The sequence below is a fragment of the Pleurodeles waltl genome, chromosome 6, assembly GCF_031143425.1.
Source record: "Pleurodeles waltl isolate 20211129_DDA chromosome 6, aPleWal1.hap1.20221129, whole genome shotgun sequence".
In the NCBI taxonomy this organism is placed as follows: domain Eukaryota; kingdom Metazoa; phylum Chordata; class Amphibia; order Caudata; family Salamandridae; genus Pleurodeles; species Pleurodeles waltl.
In genome coordinates, this window is record NC_090445.1 from 1,667,089,098 (window position 1) to 1,667,110,659 (window position 21,562).

General features: G+C 48.2%; 1 protein-coding gene across 5 annotated transcripts in view; it reads right to left on the reverse strand.

Annotated features, from left to right (window-relative positions):
* Positions 1–21,562, reverse strand: part of KCNT1 (potassium sodium-activated channel subfamily T member 1) — a 1,355,573-nt gene that overhangs the window by 32,432 nt on the left and 1,301,579 nt on the right. The window lies entirely within an intron of this gene.

Sequence of the window (21,562 nt, forward strand, 5' to 3'; positions counted from 1 at the left end):
TAATTATTAGGCAACTTCCTTTCCTTTGGCAAAATGGGTCAAAAGAAGGACTTGACAGGCTCAGAAAAGTCAAAAATAGTGAGATATCTTGCAGAGGGATGCAGCACTCTTAAAATTGCAAAGCTTCTGAAGCGTGATCATCGAACAATCAAGCGTTTCATTCAAAATAGTCAACAGGGTCGCAAGAAGCGTGTGGAAAAACCAAGGCGCAAAATAACTGCCCATGAACTGAGAAAAGTCAAGCGTGCAGCTGCCACGATGCCACTTGCCACCAGTTTGGCCATATTTCAGAGCTGCAACATCACTGGAGTGCCCAAAAGCACAAGGTGTGCAATACTCAGAGACATGGCCAAGGTAAGAAAGGCTGAAAGACGACCACCGCTGAACAAGACACACAAGCTGAAACGTCAAGACTGGGCCAAGAAATATCTCAAGACTGATTTTTCTAAGGTTTTATGGACTGATGAAATGAGAGTGAGTCTTGATGGGCCAGATGGATGGGCCCGTGGCTGGATTGGTAAAGGGCAGAGAGCTCCAGTCCGACTTAGATGCCAGCAAGGTGGAGGTGGAGTACTGGTTTGGGCTGGTATCATCAAAGATGAGCTTGTGGGGCCTTTTCGGGTTGAGGATGGAGTCAAGCTCAACTCCCAGTCCTACTGCCAGTTCCTGGAAGACACCTTCTTCAAGCAGTGGTACAGGAAGAAGTCTGCATCCTTCAAGAAAAACATGATTTTCATGCAGGACAATGCTCCATCACACGCGTCCAAGTACTCCACAGCGTGGCTGGCAAGAAAGGGTATAAAAGAAGGAAATCTAATGACATGGCCTCCTTGTTCACCTGATCTGAACCCCATTGAGAACCTGTGGTCCATCATCAAATGTGAGATTTACAAGGAGGGAAAACAGTACACCTCTCTGAACAGTGTCTGGGAGGCTGTGGTTGCTGCTGCACGCAATGTTGATGGTGAACAGATCAAAACACTGACAGAATCCATGGATGGCAGGCTTTTGAGTGTCCTTGCAAAGAAAGGTGGCTATATTGGTCACTGATTTTTTTTTTTTTTGTTTTTGAATGTCAGAAATGTATATTTGTGAATGTTGAGATGTTATATTGGTTTCACTGGTAATAATAAATAATTGAAATGGGTATATATTTTTTTTTGTTGAGTTGCCTAATAATTATGCACAGTAATAGTCACCTGCACACACAGATATCCCCCTAACATAGCTAAAACTAAAAACAAACTAAAAACTACTTCCAAAAATATTCAGCTTTGATATTAATGAGTTTTTTGGGTTCATTGAGAACATGGTTGTTGTTCAATAATAAAATTAATCCTCAAAAATACAACTTGCCTAATAATTCTGCACTCCCTGTACACATGACACTTGAATTTAACAAAACTTCAATTAATTTTTTGGACATTGAAATCTCAAGTCATGACAATAAAATACAGACCAAACTATATCACAAACCTACAGCATGCAATTCTTTATCACTGGTGAGTAGTGCTTATCCGGCCTGCCAGATATTTTCAATACTGTTGGAAAATGGGTTATTGGTAAGGGCGGGTAAGTACCTACACTTAGCAATAGACCACTAACCTCCACTTAGGTCAAGTTAGGTCTCAGTAAATTAAACCCAGCTCAACCCTTGGTAGCTTGACAACGAGCGACAAAGCTTAACTTAGGAGACATATGTGTAAATCATTTAAAAATCAGAAAACAGTAAATAAGTAAAACACAAAACATAATAAAAATCCTACACACCTTTATTAAAATAAATTATATTTTTATCATTTTTATCATTGAAATGACACCAAAATGATTAAAATCGGATAAGGAGAACCGGAAACATGAATTTTTAAAGAATTCATGCCTTTTAGTGCTTAGAAACAAATTCCTGCCTTTAAAATGACACTGGGCACCTCAGCAGTGCATTTATGGGTGCACTACCTATGCTGGGGTCCCTAAACCTACATGCCCCACCATATAATAGGGACTTATAGGTAGGTTGACATAGCCAATTATAATTAGCCTAATTTGCATACTGATTTTACACACGCACAGGCCCTGGGACTTGTTATCAGTACCCAGGGCACCATCAGAGTGAGGAAAACACCAGCAAAAAGTGAAAAATGGGGGCAAAAAGTTAGGGGGCCTCTGCAATCAGCCCTGTTTTCTCACAAATACCATACTGTGAAATGTTAAGGATTAAGAGAAACTGTAGTGACGAGGAAGTGTCTGAGCTAGAACTGGACCATCTTTCAGAAAGATTCTGACAAAGAGGCTATTCGGGGGAAGTTATTAATCAAGCAAGGAATAAGAATGCCAAGGTCCCACGATCATTTCTTTTTAAAAAAACACACGTAAAAGCCTCTATAAATAGGCTCAACTAATATTTTCTTTTGTACACCATACAGTAGGGACAGCGATGCTATCAACAAAATACTATGCAAACATTGGCATATACTTAGTACAGATGTCACACTCTCACAGATTGTTCCAAACAAACCTAAGATGATACAGAGGAGGGGTAAAACTATTAGGGATCTTATATGTAACAGCATCCTGCCTACTTTACACAAATCCACTATAAAAAAATGGTTACCAGATATCCCTAAGGAATTCTTTAAATGTGGAAACTGCAATCTGTGCAGTCTGGTGATGCACAAAACACATTGTTGTAGTTTTAATCAGAGTAAAACCTGTTTGATTGAGTCTTTCATAAAGTGCAATACAAAATTTGTAGTATCTCTACTCTTATGTGCGTGTCGGACTATCTATGTAGGTAGCACAACCCGGGCACTTAAGGAACGAATTCAAGAACATATGAGAGCATTACGCAATAATGACACGACATCTCCATTAGTTAAACATATGAATGAAACACATATAGGAACTAAATTTCCCACCATCACATTTCTGGGAATAAATCATGTCAGATTCCACTTGAGAGGAGGGGATCCCATGGCAGATCTGAGAAGAAGTGATGCCAGATGGAGTATCAAATTATGGGCCAAAGATAGAGGTACGAAACAAGATAGTGAGCTATATCATTTTTTGACTACAGCAGGCCTCCATGTTAGCGAGTGCCTATACTCGCAATGGGGCCGCAATTTGCGACCCACCCCATTGCGAGTTGCAGTCGGTGTCTGAGACACCGTACTGCATACCAAATTGCGAGTTGCAATTTGCGAGTCGGAAGGACTCGCAAATTGCAACTCGCAATTTGCTTTTTTCGTACATCTGGCCCTTAATTTGGAAAGGAACACAATGAAGGGCTCATTTTTTCCCTAGAAATTATGGTTAGTGCTGTAGAAAGAGATATTAGGACATGTTTTAAGTGAGTTTCCAAATATCTTCCTCTTCAATTTCATTAAAATGTTCTGACATGCACTTTCAACACCAGCAGCAGACTGCCAGGTAACTCCCTAGTGATCAGCAGCTTTGCTACAGTGTTCTAATGAGCAACTAGAGTGCTAACATTCTGAATTTACACCAAAAGTGTGGCACATCTGAACACCATCTTGATCACATCGAAGTAGAAAACCGAAAGCATTTTCTACTGAGGATACTGTAGTAAATGAGTAAATTAGGGAGCTTCATGACAAATAGGTTTCCCAGAATGACCACCAGAGGAAAAAAGAGCCCAAATGTAGCCCAACTATCACCAAAATGTAGCCCCAGTATAACTCAATGACAGAAGTGTGCAAACCAAGTCACCAAAGGTATTGGAGGGCCCTGCATGAGCATTAGTTACATTACACAAGGACAGTTTTTATTTTAGTTTTAGGCACGGGGAAATTAAGTAATTTGCCCAAAATCACAGGATGTCGAGCTTACGCCAAAACTCAAACCTGGTTCCCCAGTTGCAAAGTCTGCAGCCCTGGCTGTAACACATATGCTGTATGATCAATGGGATAGAAAAAATTAAAGATGGCAAATAATTTTAAAGTGCTTTGTCGCTATTTGGCAACTCAGAAAATATGTCTTCATTTTTGTTTTTAGAGCACTAACTAACATTTCTATGGGAATAAGACCCCGTCATTTTTATATTTCTAAAAAAAATGTTTTAGGTGTTACAGTTTTGATTACTTCAAGATGATGTCAGGCATGCCACACATTTGTAATAAATATAGAATGTTAGCAATCTAGCTGTTCATTGGAATACTGTGAGGAGGCAGCGATCAGGGGCACAGATTCAGATAACTGAGGGCAGAGAGGAGGGTGCAGATGCAACAAGTCAACCATGCTAGGCAGGTGGGAAGGGCAGTGGCAGCACAACGGACCATGGAGGGCAGGATAAAGGGGGGCAGGGGCACCAAACCAACCATACAGAACAGGCAAGAGAGGCTGAGGCAATTTAACAGACCACTGAGGGCAGAAGGAAGAAGGCAGAGGCAGTACAACCATGCATGCAAACACACCCGATTCAGGCAGGAGACAATGGGGGTCATTCCAACCCTGGCGGTCTGTGTTAAACCTGCGGCCAAACCGCAAACAGGCTGGCGGGGTAAAAAATGGAATTCTGACCCTGGCGGAAACCGCCAACAGAGACCGCCACATTACCACACCGCCCGCCACGGCGGCACAAACAAACAGCGCGGCGGTCACCGCCAACAGACAGGCGGGAGACAATGTACCGCCCACTGTATCACAACCTACCAATCCGCCACCTTTTCCGGGGCGGTAGCCCCGCCGATATAAACACGGCAGAAACAGCCATTTCGAAGGGAAAACGCCCACCTCCATATACCCCACGAGGAATCAGGACAGCATGGAACCCGAACTCCACATACTCCCAGCGATAGTGTTCCTACTCCTCTACCAGGAGCACGAACGCCGGCGCAGAAGACAACGGTGAGTACTGCACCTACGACACAGGGGAGGGGGGGAGAAGAACATACTACGGGTACACACATACGCGACACACCCACCCTCACCCTCACCCACTACAACACACACATCAATGCATAGCAACACATCAGAGTGACGCCCCCCAAGCCCCCTGGAAGAATGCAAATACAAAAGGAAATTATTCTAAACATTAGAATATATTGTATAACTGGCTTAAAAATATATCTACACATCAAAAAATCTGTCATACATAAATGTACAAGTCCGAGCATTGTAGCATGCATTGTCCGTGGACCACTGGGCCCAAATCACATGGGCAAAGCCCACACAAGATACGTGACTCTAACGGAGAGAACACTGCAGGAGCATCAGATAGCAAAACTACAGGCACCTCAGGGGGAAGGGAAGGGGGGGCACCTCAGCCAGATGAGTGAACGACGCCAGATCCACGAGGGGCCTCCATGGCCACTGTTCAATCCTGGGGAGCGCAAAGCCACAGTCTCACAAGTCCCTGCAGTGGGTGGTTTGCCCACTGGACCATCCTGGGGAGTGCAAAGCCACATTTTTACAAGTCTCTGCAGTGGGTGGTTTGCCCACTGGACCATCCTGGGGAGTTAAAAGCCACAGTCTCACAAGTCTCTGCAGTGGGTGGTTTGCCCACTGGACCATCCTGGGGAGTGCAAAGCCACAGTCTCACAAGTGGATAACAGTCTCCACTGGTTCTGGAGGGGGCTTTGTGCCCAGAGTGCTTCGTGCAGCCCTGCCCAACACAGATGCGGGCCAGCCCCTGCCGCTCATGGGGTAGCGGTGCTTGAGACGGCGGAGCCCAGTTCAGCGGTGCTTGAGATGAAGGGCCCAGTGCAGCGGTACTTGAGACGGCGGTGCCCAGTTCAGCGTGCTTGAGATGAAGGGCCCAGTGCAGCGGTGCTTGAGATGAAGGGCCCAGTTCAGTGGTGCTTGAGACGGCGGTGCCCAGTTCAGCGGTGCTTGAGACGGCGGTGCCCAGTGCAGCGGTGCTTGAGATGAAGGGCCCAGTTCAGCGGTGCTTGAGACGGCGGTGCCCAGTTCAGCGGTGCTTGAGACGGCGGTGCCCAGTTCAGCGGTGCTTGAGATGAAGGGCCCGGTTCAGTGGTGCTTGAGACGGCGGTGCCCATTTCAGCAGTGCTTGGGACGGCGGTGCCCAGTGCAGCGGATCTGGCCATGGCGTGGAGGTAATTTGCCACCTGTCCTGTGGCTGGCGGAGCCTTCCTGCCCATCTGTCCTGTGGCTGGCAGGGCCCTCCTGGGCTGCAGTGCCGGGCCTGTTGGTGGCCTCCTGCCCACCTGGGATGGGGCTGGCGGGGCCCTCCTGCCCACCTGGGATGGGGCTGGCGGGGCCCTCCTGGCCAGCTGGGCTGATGGCGGTGTTGTCGGGCGTGCTGCCCTTCCCAGCCTTCCCTGATCGCCTGAGTCTCTTCCCCACCTTGGGCGGTGTGCCAGCTGTCTCCACACTTCCTGCCGGAGCCATGGTAGGGGTTTTAGTCCCTGCTGTTTTCACCCTCTTGCGCCGCCCACTGCCTATCTTTGGATGTTTCTCCGGGGTTGGGCTACCCGTGCCTTGGCTCCGTACTGAACTTGCTGCCCTGGAGGGTGGGGGACTCCACAGTCCATGGCAGACTGTCATGACAGGGCCCGGTTTTGTCGTGGCTGAGGTGCTGACTATAGTCCTATGACATGGACGGGGTGGGGGAGTTGGTGGAAAGAGGTTGAGTTTGGTCAGGAAAAACTTCTTAGGAGCAGTGGGACGTGTAGGTGTAGTGGGTATGGGAGTGGAGGAAGAGGTTGTGGTTGTAGGAGTATGAAGTCTGGTGTCTTTGGGTGCAGGTGCTTTGGCTGGAGGCTGTCGTGAGGTGGATGGCTGTTGGGCGGGTGGCTGCCTGCGTTTGTGTATCTTGGAAGAGGGGGTCACAGACACACTGGGAGAGGACACAGGGGACGTGTAAATGGTAGTGGGGGTGGTGACTGCACGTGTGCGGGGGGTTCTGGTGTGTGTGCTGGTGATGGACGTAGTGGCTGAAGATGTTGTGCATGCAGGTGTGAGTGGAGACGTGACAGGGAGGGAGGAGGGAGACGAGGATTAGGGGGACACAGTGGAGGCAGTGGGTGTTGGTATGTCTGTATGTGGATGTTGCTTGTGTGAATGCCTGTGTGATGTGTGGTGCTTATGTCTGCCTGAGCTTCCCTTGGGTGTTGAGGTGTGTGCAGGCTGGTCTGATGGTGTGTCAGGGATAGGCAGAGGTACAGGTGATAGGGTCTGGGTGGAGGAAGTTGGAGGGGGGAGGCTAGAGACAGGGACAATGGCTGCCCTCAGTGCTGAGGCCATAGTGTTAAACGATCGCTGTAGGGCAGCCTGACCAGAATGAATGCCCTCCAGGTATGCATTACTCTGGTGCACCTCTCTTTCTACACCCTGGATGGCATTCAAAATGGTAGACTTCCCAACAGTGAGCGTCCTCAGGAGGTCAATGACCTCCTCACTGAGGGCAGCAGGGGTGACTGGGGCAGGGCCTGAGGTGCCTGGGCCGAAGGAGATGCCCACCTTCCTGGGTGAGCGGGCACGGGGCAAATGCTGAGGGGCTGCTGGGAGGGCGGTGCTGGTGCGGTGGGTGGCGTCTGTACCTGTTGATGCGGGGGGCACAGATGTTGCCGCCACCACAAGGGAGCTCCCTTCAGAGGACGAGTCCGTGTCGCTGATGTCTGCCCGAGTCCCCGCTGTGGAGCTCCCCTCGCCCTCTGGTGAATTCGGAGTCCGTTGCATGGCCCTCCATGGCCATGTGGGATGCATCTCCCTCGTGCTCCGATGCCACTTCTCCTCCGCCTGATGATGCTAATGCACACATGAACAGGAAGACCACAAAAAAGGGGGGAGGGAGAAAATAAAGACATGTTGAGTGCATGCATTGGCGACACCGTTGGCGGACAGGACAGACACAGAAGCCCCCTGCACTACGCCGCGCACTTGGGGTCGACTACTCAATCCGTGGAACATGGCCTGCAAGCCTATGGACGACATCTGCACACATAGATGACACAGGGCCTTGATTAGCTGTACTTGGCACCCGACAGAGGTGGGGGTCGGGGGCACAGGGCCATGCCTTACGGAGGGGCCTAGCCTACAGAAATCGCCCTGGCCTAGGGTACCCACAGCCCTCCTCCCCCACCCAGACACCTCCACTGCGCGCAAAGTCAACAGAATGAGAGTGTACTCACCCCCTTGTGTCTGCTGTGATGTCCTCACACGCCCATCCAAATCGGGGTAGGCCACCGCCAGGATCCGGGACATCAGGGGGGTCAAAGTCCGACTGGCACCCCTCCCACGTTGGGAGGCCATCCCCAGCTGAGCCTCCACCGTCTTCCTGCTCCAGCGTTGGATGTCCTCCCATCTCTTCCGGCAGTGGGTGCCCCGTCTCTGGTGGACCCCCAGGGTCCGGACTTCCATGGCGATGGCACGCCAAATATTGATCTTCTGGTGGGCGCTGACCTATGTGAAATGTACAGGGGGGAAAAATAGTCATCACCATCTGCATGCTCAATGTGAGTGGCCCCCCATCACTACCTCTGCCATGTGGCACATGCTCTCACCGTCGTTTGATGCATGCCTCAATCGCTCCCCTCCCCACCATCATTCATCCACCCCACTCAACACAGGCATTGCCCACAAAGCATGGTCCCAGTGTACTTACCTGTTGGTCTGGAGGACCGTAGAGTAGCGCATACTGGGGGAGGACCCCATCCACAAGTTTCTCCAATTCCTGAGCAGTGAAGGCAGGGGCCCTTTCCCCAGTCGCATGAGCCATTGTCTCTTCCAGACCGAGGTCACAGCAGCACTTGCAGTGTAGGTCCTCTCCTGTCGAAGATCAGGTATCGAGTGATTAAGCTGATAGAAAATGGCGGTCACGCCCGCGGCGGTGCGTACCGCGGCGGTGCGTACCGCGGCGGTGCGTACCGCGACCGCCGGCGCACATCTTCATTGGCTCCTGAGACCCATAGGGTTCAATGTTAACCAATGGTGCTTAGCGCCGCGGTCTTCGATCGCCTACCGCCACGGTGTGCCACGCCAGCGCATTTACCTCACATCCCATTGTCGCACTTCACAGGTCAGGCAGCCGCCATTTCAGGGGCCCACATGGCTTTCTTTCTACTGCGTCACACATACCTAGGCCTTGCATCAACACTCATACTAGACATTCAATGCATTGGGAATCGTGTTATGTGCGAGCTGTGGTTACGTACCTGTGGGTTGATTGACTCTGTGCTCGCTGTTGTCCTTCATAGGCACCGTCCGCTGGCACACGCGAGGAGATGGAGGAATCTTACCGTGTACAGACCACTGGTGGACCTGTCGACAATGGAGGAAAGACATGCCATACTGACATACAGGCTTGACCGAGCCACTATCCATGAACTGTGTGCCCAGCTGGAGCCAGACCTGATGTCACCAATCCGCCAACCCACAGGGATCCCCCCTCTAGTGCAGGTGCTGTCAGTGCTCCATTTCTTTGCAAGTGGGTCATTTCAAACAACAGTGGCCATATCATCAGGGATGTCTCAGCCTATGTTTTCCAAGGTGTTGTCCAGAGTGTTGTCTGCCCTGCTGAAACACATGCGCAGCTACATCGTTTTCCCTGAGGTGGGGGATTTGCCTACAGTGAAAGGTGACTTCTATGCCCTTGGACATATCCCCAACATCATAGGTGCCATTGATGGGACACATGTGGCTTTGGTACCCCCCAGCAGGAGTGAACAGGTGTACAGAAACAGGAAGAGTTATCATTCGATGAATGTACAGATGGTGTGTTTGGCAGACCAGTACATCTCCCATGTAAATGCCAAGTTCCCTGGCTCAGTGCATGACGCGTACATCATGCGGAATAGCAGCATCCCTTACGTGATGGGTCAATTCCAGAGGCACCATGTGTGGCTAATTGGTGACTCTGGTTACCCCAACCTGTCATGGCTACTGACCCCAGTGAGGAATCCCAGGACAAGGGCAGAGGAACGCTACAATGAGACCCATGGGCGAACTAGGAGGGTGATCGAGCGGACCTTCGGCCTCCTGAAGGCCAGGTTTCGGTGCCTCCATATGACAGGTGGTTCTCTCTACTACTCACCAAAGAAGGTGTGCCAGATCATCGTGGCCTGCTGTATGCTTCACAACCTGGCTTTGCGACGCCAGGTGCCTTTTCTGCAGGAGGATGGTCCAGGTGGTGGTATTGTAGCAGCTGTGGAGAGTGAAGACGAGGAAGCCGAACAGGACGACATAGACAACAGGAACACAGTAATATAGCAGTATTTTCAGTGACACACAGGTAAGAATCCACACCGGCATATTACATATACTTAACCACTACTACGTCTCTACTATCTGTCCTTTTCCCCCAGTGTATGGTAACTGAGTTGTGACTTTCCCTTCCGATTTCAGAGATGTGGGCCCCACTGCGTGACATCTGCTTTGTTTCCCCATGGACTACAGCTGTGTGACAGTGGTATGTTGGCATCACAATGTAAATATGCATTTTGGCACAGTAATCTCTAATACATTTGTACTAAATCACAGCCAGACTCCAGAATGTTTTTTGCAATGACTGTGTTTATTTCTGTGCTCTATATTGGTGGGTGGTTGCAAATCGGTGAGGGGTGATGGTGGAGGATTGTCCATGGCAGAGTCCAGACTAGTATTATCACAGGTGCATTGTCCAAATGGCTGTGAGAAGTGGAGCAGGGGCAGTTTAAGGATGGACAGGGTCACAATGTGGGTCAGTGGGATGACAATCAGGGAGGTATCCTTTGCTGGCGGGGGTCTTGGCATCTTACTCTGTCTTCTTCCTGGATCTCAGGGCCCGCTTGCGGGGTGGTTCTCCTTCTGCAGGGGGTGGGGTGCTGGTGGCCTGTTGGTCCTGTGGCGGGGCCTCCTGTCCACTGGCGCCGGCAGAGGTGGTAGGCAGTTCTTGGTCCATGCTAGTGTCAGGGGCCCTTTGTGGTGCCACAGTGTCCCGCAATGTGGTGACTACCTGATTCAAAGTCCGTTCAAAGGTGCCCAGGGACAGAACTGATGGTTCGTAGTTCCTCCCTGAACCCCAAATACTGTTCCTCCTGCAGGAGCTGGATCTCCTGAAACCTGGCCAGGACCGTCGCCATCGTCTCCTGGGAATGATGGTAGGCTCCCATGATGGAGGAGAGGGCCTCGTGGAGAGTGGGTTCCCTGGGCCTGTCCCCCCCCCTGTCGCACAGCAGTTCTCCCAGTTCCCCTGCTTCCCTGGGCCTCTGTCCCCTGGACCGTGTGCCCACTACCACTGCCCCCAGGTCCCTGTTGTTGTTGGGGTGGTGAGTTAACCTGGGTGCCCTGTAGTGGTGGACACACCGCTGATTGACGTGTCCTGGGGACAGAGGGATGGGCCCGCTGGGTGGGTGCTGTGCTGGTGTTCCCAGAGGGGGGAAGGTCTGCTGTGTCCTGTGGCTGTCTGAGGGGAACCGACTGTCCCGAGGTCCCCGATGGGCCGTGCTGGTCATCTAGATCCAGGTCGACAGAGGTGCTGTCATCACTGTGGGCCTCTTCTGGGGGTGGAGTGGACATTTGTGGACCCTCCTGCGCGGTGACGTGGCATTCGGGTCCTGCAGGGGTATAAATGGATGGTTATTGCATCTGTGTGTGCCATAGCGTGCAATGGGTGGGTGCCCGTGTACCCCAGTGCTGGCATTCCTGTGTGGGGGCTTTTGTGACTGTGGTTTGGGGGGGGGGATGGGGATGTGCAGTGGGCATGCTTTGGTGATGGGTGTCCATGCTTTGTGGTCGCATGCAGGGCTTGGGGTTGGGATGGGTGGGTTGTGATGGTGAGACATTTGCAAGGAGTAGGTGTGATGGGGGTGAGGGTGAGGGTGGGGGTATGAGTTGGCATGCTGGTGGGGTGGGGGGGATGAAGTAGTGAAGATGAGACATACCAGAGTCCATTCCTCCAGATACTCCTGCGAGGCCCTCAGGATGCAGGATCGCCAAGACCTGCTCCTCCCATGTTGTAAATTCTGGGGGAGGAGGTGGGGGTCTGCCGCCAGTCCGCTGCACTGCGATGTTGTGCCTGGATACCATTGAACGCACCTTCCCCTGTAGGTCGTTCCACCGCTTCCTGATGTCGTCCCTATTTCTTGGGTGCTGTCCCACTGCATTTACCCTGTCGACTATTCTGCTCCATAGCTCCATCTTCCTGGCAATGGAGGTGTGCTGCACCTGTGTTCCGAAGAGCTGTGGCTCTACCCGTGTGATTTCCTCCACCATGACCCTGAGTTCATCCTCAGAAAACCTGGGGTGTCTTTGCGGTGCCATGGGGTGGTGTGGGTGATGTGTGGGGTGGACTGTGTGGTGCTAAGTGTGGTGATGTGTATTGGTGTGTTGTGTGAAGTGCGTGGTAATATTGCTGGGTGAAAGTAAAATGCGCATCTGGGTGCTCGGATCTCTATTTCTCTGTGCGTGGTCCCGATTCTGGAGGAGTGGGGGTTTGAGGGTGATGTGGGTGTGTGTTTTATATTGTCTTGGGTGTGTGGGAGTGGTGTTTGTATGTGTATCAGGTGTGTGTATTTTGATTTGTCCAATGTGGCTGTATTTTGTAAGTGTGTGTGTATTTTGAGCGCAGCAGTGTGTACCGCCAATAGAATACCGCGTTTGAAAGACCGCCGCGTGGATTCGTGTGTCGTGATAGTGTGGGCGTATTTCTGTTGGCATGACGGTGGAGGTTTGGTCATCGCCAGTTTCTCGCTGCCCTTTGGTGTGGCGGACTTTTGTGGATGTCTGTATTTTGGGGGTTTGCCTGTTGTTGGCCAGAATGACCGTGGCGGTTTACTGCGACGGTATGTTGGCGGTCTTCTGACAGCAGTAAGCTGATTTTACCGCCAAGGTTGGAATGACCACCAATGTGTTTAAATCGAAAAGGGCTTTATTTTATCTGTCTCCTGCCTAAAATCTCCTCTTTACAATGTAAGTCAATTTGGAAAATCATTTTCCCAGAATTTTGTTTCAAGCTTTCCCTCTTATCAAGTTCAGAATGTTGGCAAGTATGGTACATACTGGATCACAGAGGGCAGGAGGAATGGGGTAGGGACGTGACTTGGATAACAGAGGGCAGGAGTGAGATGCGCAGGGGCACCAAACTGATCTTGCAAGGCAAGCGTCAGCAGTTGCAGCAGCACAATACACTACACAGGGCAAGCTGTATGTCAGTGCAGCACAATTGACCATGGAAAGCAATAGAGAGGGGACAGGGCCATGCACATGGACTATAGAGTGCAGAGGTGAAACAGGCAAGGGCAGCAAGCTGGCCATACTGGACAGACAGGAGGGACAGTTGCAGACAAACAGATCATGATGGGCAGGTGGAAGGGTGAAGTGGCTGCACATCGGACTATGCAGGACAGGAGGGAGGGGGTTGGTGCATGGACTCGGACAACGAGGGGTAGGGAAGAAGTGGATGGGTCAGCAAGCTAACTGTTCAGGGCAGGCAGGAAGAGGAGTGGCAGAACAACTGCCACACAGGGCTGTAATGAGGGGGCAGGGGCATGGACTTGGACAATGGAATGGATTGCAAGGGGGAGGGGGGGCAGGGGCACCAAGCTTGGGTGGGGGCAGCACAATGCCAGGCCAGGCCCTGCTTCCAACCTTCCCCAGCGTGCATTGTGATGGGTATCTTGCTTAACATTAAAAAGCACCAGAAATTCACTGAAATAAACAAAAGTTACAAGGAGGTTATAGTTAGGAAATAGAATAACAAAATCCTTAGATGTTAGCTAAATCCCAAAGGTTACATAGACGTTATAGTTAGGATCAAATTTTACAAGCACAAAACCACAGAAATTCAGATGTGCTGGTTATATCAAGTAACTATAATTGGATAGCACCCATGCTTCTTATCATGACTACTGGCATACATTTACTAGGGCAGCAAAGGGGCTTATCAGAAGAGTGTCAATAGATATATTCACTGAAAAAAGAAAAAAAGGTTACAGGGACGTTATAGTTAAGATCTGAATTTACTTGCACAAAACCATAGAAATTCAGCAGTTATAGTTATGGTTAACAAGTTGACAATATCACTGTAACATTTGCAATAAAATTATTTATGAGAAAACTGTGCATGGCGAGGGCACGAGTTATAGTTACCTTAGGGCACGAGTTAGAGTTACATGAAATAACTTTAACAGCTGAATTTCATTGATTTTAACATTTTTCCCTGTAGGGCTTTACGCTACGTCCCTGCCTCCATTATTTTCTATTGGAGAGTGTTGCGATATTTGTGAGTGATCAAGTGTGGTACTGGACTTAACCCAGGTCTGGGCTGGAGTACAGTTACTATTGTTTTGAGTCCTTTTTGGCTGTAATAAGTTTAGAAGTGAAGTTTGTGAACAGTGAGAGGCTCACTTATTTATAAGTAAGAGGGTTCATGTCCCTCTCGAAACCCCTCCAGACTCCCCTTTAGCCCCTCTTTACTTCCTTCCACACACATTCCATTCAATAGTAGGTAGCCCTCATTTCCTAGTCACTCCTCCTCCACCTTAGGGGGTCTATCCCAGTGACGTAACAAAGGCCTGCAGGCCCTATGGTGTCGGGGGGGGGCAAAGCTACATAGGTCCACCTCAGCACAGTACACTGTCCCGAGAGCTCCTGAGTGAATCCGGAGGGGGGACTCCATATACTGTGCCCCCTCAAGTTTCATTACTCCAATGGTGAGTCCCCTACATGGTCCAAATGTGCAAGCTAATCTGGACCCAGCCTTCAGGCAAAAACAGCACAAAGGGGCAAACACTGCTGCTGCCCCAGCCTAAGCCCATCGTCCTCCTGTCCCACTTCCAGCTCTGTGAGCAGTGACGTGCCTCACCTTTTTTTGGCACAGGCAGCAAAGCAGAAGTGCTTTAGTTCAACAAGGCTGTGAGGCCCCAGAGACAACTGTAGAATGGCCTTGGAATTAGGTGCCACATACTCTCCTCCCTTGAAGTTCATAAAGCAGGAAAAGTCATGTGCTGTCGGTCTGGGAACGCACTTTGAATAGAACCCTAGTGCTCATGTCCAGTTCAAACTGAGGGTTAACCTGTCCAACCCTCTCTTAGGGCTGACTGTCAGTGTGCTCTGATCCTGCTGACAAGCAATAAAAAGAAGTAAAAGAAACAACAACTGTTTTTAGTTACATAGTTATTAGGGCTGTGCCAATCACTTCCCCAGGGTCTCTTAAGCTGTGAAACCCCTGGGCTGTTGCCAACAGTGCCCATGCTTTAAAAAGCCTCTGCAAAACAGTGACAAAAGGACAAAACAGTGACAAAAAAGAACCTGCAAGTGTAAAATATAAAGACAGGAAGAGTAGTGTGCTGAAAGAAAGAGGCATGCAGTACAATGGAAGCTAGGCAGCTGTGATATTCAGCAAGCCAGGCATTTTTCACAAGTTAAGCATTGCATTTATCTCGTGTCCTGCTGCTCTTTCAGTTTCAGGTTTTGGAAGGCTGTGGCGTGTTGCCAAAATTGACACACCGATCTCAGGTGACAGATGGAAGTAGAAAGTTGTATTTGCCTCATATGTGTGGCAGCTGTTTCATTAATGGCAAGCCATGGCTCCTCCACCTTTTACTCAACGCTTCCCTCTATTTTCCACACATCTCATCTCTTACAATGGTATATTTTCCTTCATTGGGTTTGAATGTGTTTGTGAGGTGACTTATGTGAACACGTGCCTTTATTTCCTTATGATGTGGTTTTTGTTGAAAGTCAGAGTTGGAGACATATATTTGAAGGACTTACACAGATGTACAAACTATATTTCCCAAATTTAATTACTATTGTTTATTCCATAAGATGTGCATAAGGAATGGCCTTTGGTTCACCCGCCTTCACTGATCCTGACTTAGAGGTCAATATCCCAGTTTTCCTCCTGGATGGCAAATGGAACAATGGGCCATGGGTGCTGTATGTTGACATGCCCTCTTTCTTTGGTCATCACTTGGTACATTGTAAATTCCCATGCCAACACGGATGGGTGGCTGGTTTAAGACATTTTACGTGGCAGACACTAGGCCCTGCCAGAATCAGCCAGTCCACTAATTTTGGGTCCACACACTTTGAGCATTAGGCTTACTTCAGTCGCATGCACACCAGTGTTAAATATGATTGACTCACTTCCTCCAGACAAATTGTGGAGTGATTAGTATGTTTGCTGGTTTTTGGCCAGGACATTAACCAATTTTTTGACTATTGCAGGTGTTTGTAGCAAAAACATACTTTTCAATCTCCCCAGCAGAACAATACCTTGAGAGAGGGATCCACTTTAGGTTGTGCATGGTCCCTTGATAAAGGTATCTTTTGATATTTGACGTACAAATGATACATGAAGGAGATAGGGAACATCAGAAAGAATATGTAATAGCAACAATTTTTTCTCCTGTGACAACTGAAAGTTTACAGGACTTATTCCAATTTTAAATAAATATGGACTGTCAGGCAGAACAGAAACTATAAGTATTTAAGGGCCTTACAAGGCTGGTGATTGTGAGACCGCCAGCCTAGTGGTGGCAGTCGGGCCACCGCACCCCAGGCAGTCCGACCGCCATATTATGACCCTGGTGGTCGGACCATCAGGGGACCACTGCCCGAGCCAGGAACATGGTTCCTGACAGGCTGATGGCAGTAGGACGGGAAGCAGCCTAAACCACGACTCCTTAACAACGAGGGTCATTATCCACTAAAGCGGAACAACGCTTTCGTGAACAACGACCCTGTTTTCCTCAGCCTTAACCACGCATGTCCGGAACAACGAACATGCGTGGTTTAGGCAGAGGAAAACAGACTCCGGACCGGAGAGGACGCGGTCAGGTAAGTGGGGCTGGGGTAGTGTTGGGGGTAGTTTTAGGGGCGGGGTGGGGTAGTTTTAGTTTTTAAGGGTGGGGGCTCAGGGTAGTTTGTTTTTAGGGGTGGGTTGGGGTGGTTTTAGGGGTGGGGGTTGCAGTAATTTTAGGGGGGTTGGGGTAATTTTAGGGTTTAGGGGCGGGGTGGGGGTTGTTGTAGGTTTTAGGGGCGGGTGTGGGGTTTTGCGGTAATTTTAGGGATGGGGTTTGGGGTTGTTTTAAGTTTTGGGGCGGGGTGGGGGGTGGCGGTAATTTTAAGGGCGAAGTGGGGTGTTGGGGTAATTTTAGGTTTTAGGAGGAGGGGTCGCGGTAATTTTAGGGCGGGTGGGGGAGTTGGGGTAATTTTAGGTTTTAGGGGTGGTGGTGGGGGTTGGGATAGTTTAGGTTTTAGGGGCAGGGGTGGGGGGGTTGGGGTGGTTTTAGCGGCGGGGTGGGGGGTCACGGTAATTTTAGGGGTGGCGGTCGGGGATTGGGGTAATTTAGGTTTTAGGGGTAGGTGTAGGGGATCGCTGTAGTTTTAGGGGTGGGGTGGGGGTTGAGGTTGTTTAGGTTTTAGGGACGGGGTGGGGGTGGTTTTAGGGGCGGGGTAGGGGGTCACGGTAATTTTAGGGGTGGGGTTGTGGTGAGGGTATGCGGTAACTTTGGGGGCGGGTGGCGGGTTGCAGTAGTTTTATGGGCGGGGTGGGCGGTTTGGGTAATTTAGGTTTTAGGGGTGGGGTGAGGGGTTGGGGGGCCTTCAGGGGTGGGGTTGGTGAGTCACAGTAATTTTAGGGGCAGGGGAGGGGGTTGGGGTGGTTTTAGGGGTGTGGTGGGGGTCGGTGGTCACTGTAGTTTTAGGGGCAGAGGTGGGGGTTGGGGTGGTTTTAGGGGTGGGGTGGGGGGGTCCCAGGAATTTTAGGGGTGGGGTGGGGGGCCAGGGGGTTGCATGCTGGAACCATGCATGCCATTCCACGCATGCCTTTACCAGGAATGCCTTTACAACAAAATATTGTTGTTAAGGCATTCGCGGTAAAGGCATTAGTGGTAACAACGTGGTCGTTGTTCTGACCACGTTGTTCAGGCATGCGTGGTTTCAGCATACATTGCTCCAACATACATTCCAATTGGAATCGTAGTCACACACTGCGGTGCTGAGTTTAACCGCCATGAAAAGGCTGTCTGAAAGGAATTGCTTGGGGCCACAGGGGGACCCCTGCACTGCCCATGATCATGTCCTGGGCAGTGCAGGCTCCACCTGCCCAGCACCCTTGGAATGCAAAAATGTCTACTTTGCAGACAGTGTGCATTCCGAGGGTGCTGTCGTGCTACGGTATTGGTCGCGTCTCCCTTAAGGGAGCTGAGACCAATACCGTAGAACTGTTCCAGCCGGGCTGACCAGTGAAAACGTTGCAATATGATATTCCTGCCAGTCAGCCCAGTGGGAACATCGTAATACGACTAGAGGTGAGGCCGCCGAGTTGCCCGCGGTCTCATCCCTGTGAGTTTAGCAGCCAGTTCGTCCAAGTGCCAAACTCGTGATGAGGCCCTGAGGGGCATATTTACAAGCCCCTTGCACTATCCTATCTTCATTTTTTGTATGCTAAGGCAGCGTTAGGGAGACCATTCCTGTGCCATATTTACAAAGTGGCGCAATGCATGCATTGCGCCTCTTTGCAAACCCTTGTGCCACATTATGCCTGTGCCAGACATAATGTATGCAAGATGGGTGTTCCCCTGCAGGAATGCCAAAAAACTGGTGCAGTGAAATTTACAAGATTTCACTTCGCCATTTTTTCTATAATTTTTAATGGCTGCTCAAGGCAGGCGTTAAAGTGATGCACCCATAATAACCTATGGGCCTCCCTGACCTTTGCTGGACTAGTGGCAAAAGTTTTGGCAGCAAAGTGCCACAACAGCGCCAAACATTTTGACGCTGTTGTGGTAACGACCGCCATGGTGTGCCGTATTGTTAATGAGGCGCAACCATGCTGTTGTTGGTGGGTAGTAGGGGGACGAAGGAAAAGTGGTGCATGGGGACCGATGCGCCACTTTCTTGTAAATCTGCCCCTAAATCTTTCAAATCATGAAGAACGCATGAAACGATTGAATGGAGCAGATAAATGTGATGCAAGCATAATGTTGCTAAATATTGGTACGCACAATCTCATGGAGGTAGGCATATGTTTGTAGGTATGGATTTACCGTTCTTAACTCCACATGTACCTCCCTTAAAGATAAATATTGGCAAGATGCATATGTGGTGTTATGAACTGTAAACCTATACCTAGTTAAATATACTTAATGTGATAATACTTTGGTCAATGTTTTTGCTGTAATATTTTTATAGTGCAATATTTTAAAATCCATATTCTGCTAACATTCGACATTCAAGCAGTCTAGGAATGCTTGCCAGGTGCATATGAGAACTCAGTGAATTGTAAACTGTGTGACCTAATTGCCATCATTTGAGGAATTTCACATTGCGTTTCTGAAATTGCAACATTGCATAATTACACAGCCATCCATGGCAAAATTATACCACAGAGCTGCCGGGACAACACACACACCCAGAATTCGAATGGCTGTTGTTCAAGGCACTCGTGTTTTCTGTGCTACACTTTTAGCCAAAATGTCTCCTAGCGTCAAAATTTTATAAGAGGATACAGTTAATGTAAAAACATAGTGCTAAATGACAGATTTGCAATTCTTATAATTACATCTAAGTTCACATAAATTCACATAGTTTTCCTATAGTTTCACTTAATTACACAACCGTAGAATATGCGAGTTTCAGACACTGCTAGCATATTGAATAGAAGAATGTAAGAGGGGATTGTTTTCTGTATTGTCTCATTGCTTTTTGAAAGATGGATACTGTTATTTGCTTCCTTCTAGCATTGAGGACATGTTGCTACTTTTACTTTTGCACTGTGGTGAAAATGCTCTTTGCTAAGATGCCACTTGTGAAGTTGTCCTTACAAAACAAACAATTGGAACATATGCTGTTACTTGAGAATCAGATCTCTGTAAAGACTAGCTAAGATAAGAAACAATGCATTTATTTTCATACATGTAAACTTTGTATGTATGTTCTGAATAAGTGTTTTTTAAGGATTTATTTTCAGAGATAAAAATGTACAATTATTGGAAAATGAGCGAGTCTCTGTAAAATGGCATTTGTTGAAAGCCTTCACAGAGATTAATGGAGACAGTGGAGCAATATAATGATACGGTAGGTTGAATGCATGATAATGTTACAGTAATTGCATTGCTGCTTTTTTATTTGTTTACAATAGACATTGAGAGACCTTTGTGCAAATATATCAGGGCATTTCCCACTATGCTTAGTACCTACTAGATTTTGAAGTGATATGACGAGAGGTGCTGGACCTCATCAATATGTACCTGTACACTGCAACCTGTCAACATCGCAGGTGAATATTTCTTACATCAGTAGTTATAGAACAGCCATAATATTCCGGATTTCCCAGAGAAAGTGTTCATGCATTGGCAAAGCATGGCTGAGTCACATGAAAAGTATATGCATTTACTGCAGAGTTATTAATGCCACCACAAGGACTCTCTGGCGATGACCACAAAAATCATAACACAACCTCATTAGATTACCTCCATCTCAAACCTTTGCCACCACATGTTCAACATGTCAACTTTGCTCCTGAAATACAACTACAAAGGTGCAATTGACTTGACAAAAGGACACTGCCTGTAATTTTAAAGTAACTTAAGGGCAATGATCTTTCCTGGAATGATGAATAGTAGGAATGTATGCATTTTTTTATATTTAAAACACAATCCAAAGTAATATTGCTGCGAAATTTGTTTGTGCAAAAAGATAGAATTCTGTTATCATTGAGAATAAAAAGATTGTGGATAAAATAAGTTTGCAAGAGTATCATGCACTGCTAATTCTGAAAAGTGAGCTAAGGCCTCTTAATGTCTTAGGAGCAATTTAAGAGATATCTGTCTTCAAAACCAGAACATCTACAAGTTAGAAACACAGTGCTGGGAACTAGTGAAAAAGCCAGAGAATGAAATGATGGTTAATGACATGATAAGAACCTGAGCCATCCATGGCGAATGACATGTAGAACCAGCGAAACCTGAGCCATTCACGGCAAATGCGCAGTTTGCATGATCAAGACTGGCACATAGTTAGGGTAAGGCCTTTGGTTGTTGCAGGTAGTCCTGCTCCATGGAAGAAGCTTTCTCAGATGAAGTCATGCACAAAGGCAAAAGCTGTCCGCTTCCACTTAATATATTGCCGTCGGTAGAATATTTTATATATTCTTCTATGTATGTATATCAGTCAGTTCTTGTGCACAGACATTTAATGTACTATGCACAATCCAATTATCAGGATTATAAGTATAATGAAGTAAACCAAGTATCTTAACATTAGCATTTATGAAGCACCTCACTTTTTTGCAATAATATCATGTTCAAACAAATGAAAGAAGCATTTCGAGAAATCCCTTTTTAATTGAAGATCAATATTTTTCTTTGCAACATCTATGTTCAATCAAATTGAAGATGAAAAATAATATTTTGATTAACACAAGAATTGACCTAGGGCAATATATCATGTCTATTGGGGACTTCCATGAAACCACATTAGAGGCCATATTTAAGCTAAAGAAAGCACACAACTGCAGGAAAATGCCAACGTTTCAATGCAACTGTAGTACATCTATTACTGGGAAATTCATAGTTACAAAGATGTTCATAGGTCTTCTACATTAAAATGGTTCAGGTTTTTTAATTGGAGCTCTTAATAACAGTCTCATTCATTACCA